Below are 2,129 nucleotides of genomic sequence, written 5' to 3' on the forward strand. Positions count from 1 at the left end.
GTAAGAAATTTTTTTTTCTACATATTTTTTTGACGAATAAAATAAATGAATCACTAGATTATTCATTTGTAAGATGATTCACAAGAAAAAATTCCCAAAAAACATCTTTATGATTCATTTTTAAGTAAATTAAGAAAAAATTCACTTTTACAACAATTTTAGTGAATGACAACAAAATCATTGTATAAATGAATCATCGGGATGTTTTTTTAGGAATTTTTTCTTGTGAATCATCTTACAAATGAATCACCTAATGATTCATTTAGTTTGTTCGCGGAAAAAATATGTAGAAAAAAAACTTCTTACCTTCCTACCAAAAATTTCCTTCTTATTTGATCTTGACTATATATATATATATATATATATATATATATATATATATATATATATACACATTATACTTTAATTAAAAATATAAAATTTAATATCAAAATTTTAAATTTAATGTTTATTAAAATAAATTAATTTGTTAATAATTAAAAAAGATTTAGCATTTAACTTTAGTTAAGGAATAGAATGAAAGTTGATTGACTTAAAAAGGATTTAATTGTATTAAAGACAAATTGAAAGAAAAAATTTGTTCATATCGAATGGTTTAGTTATTTGACCAAAAAAAATACAAAGTCCCCAATGGTTAATGATTAGATTTTAGGTTGATTCAACATATTCAACCTCTTCATTGACTTCTTATTAGAGAATGAAGATGCTTTTATTTCAAATATATTGTTTATTCCTTCCTTATGAAAAACATATTTTCTATATTAAAAAATAGAAAACTGAGATGTAATGAAGCACTATATAATTATAGCAAATAACATATTTCAGCGTCCCCATAAATATCATAACATTCAACCTGACTCAAAGTATAACTTTTGAAATATAACTTTTATATATTTTTTTCAAGTTACCAAGAGGATAACTATATATATATATATATATATATATTTATATATATGTATGTATATGTATATATATATAATTAAAAATATAATATTTAATATCAAAATTTTAAATGAAATGTTGTTTAATGTTTATTAAAATAAATTAATTAGTTAATAAATAACAAAAATTTAACATTTAATTATAGTTAAGTTCTAAAATGAAAGTTCATTAACTAAAAAAGGAATTAGTTGTATTGAAGACAAATTGAAACAAATTTTTTTTTCATATAGAATGGTTTCGTTATTTGACAAAAAAAATACCAAGTCCCCAATGGTGATGAGTTAGATTTTGGGTTGATTGTACATATTCAACCTCTTCATTGACCTATTATTAGAGTATGAATATGCTTTTATTTCAAATATATTGTTTATTACTTGGTTATGAAAAACATATTGTCACACCCCAAAACCAAGAACGGCGGAAACGTTCTGGGGCGGAGGACGTCATGTAAAGTACCACAACACAGTAGAACAGTAAATAAGCAAACAACATCATCCATTGCATTAAATATATAATTTTAATACAAGTGTGTTCCGTATAGTTATAGACACCAAAAAGTAAATCAAAATAATAAGATGAGTCTTGGATGCGCTCCATCTTCTCAAAAGCTAGCCTCGGTACCTATCTACTGACGACCTGAGAATACAAGTTATTTTGAAAGAGAGTTTATCAGCATTAAGCTGGTGAGTTCATAAGTATTTCAGTGTCGGTGTTTGTATCAAAACGTTTGAACGTGGTTTCAAGTATGAGTTTGTAAACGTTGGTGATTAAAGTATGTGAATGTTTGTAAGTGTTTGTAAAAGTTTGAATCTCTCAGAAAAACCTATATTTTCTATTAAAATTTGCCTTCTACCAAGGCGTAACTATTTTGTATGTTCGTTTATCGTAAAAGTGTGTAATTTTCCCAAGTTTAACTATCATTAACAAAATATAGTTTGTATATTCATGTTTAAGTGAAATGATCACTAAATGTATGTAAAGGGTAAATTATTGTAGTACTGTAGTGTTGTATTATAGGAACTACTGCTGTACTAACTACCTTAAACTGGATTTATATTAAGGTATCATGTGATTAATTGTACCATACTATCGACTAGGTAACACGACAATGTAGGTCGTAATAATGTATGACGTTTGGCACCCGCAGACCTGTAGGTCCAGCTGTAGCTAGCAGCAAGGTGTAGGAT

The sequence above is a fragment of the Lactuca serriola genome, chromosome 8 (genome assembly GCF_051521515.1).
Source record: "Lactuca serriola cultivar US96UC23 chromosome 8, Lser_US96UC23_V15, whole genome shotgun sequence".
Lineage (NCBI taxonomy): Eukaryota > Viridiplantae > Streptophyta > Magnoliopsida > Asterales > Asteraceae > Lactuca > Lactuca serriola.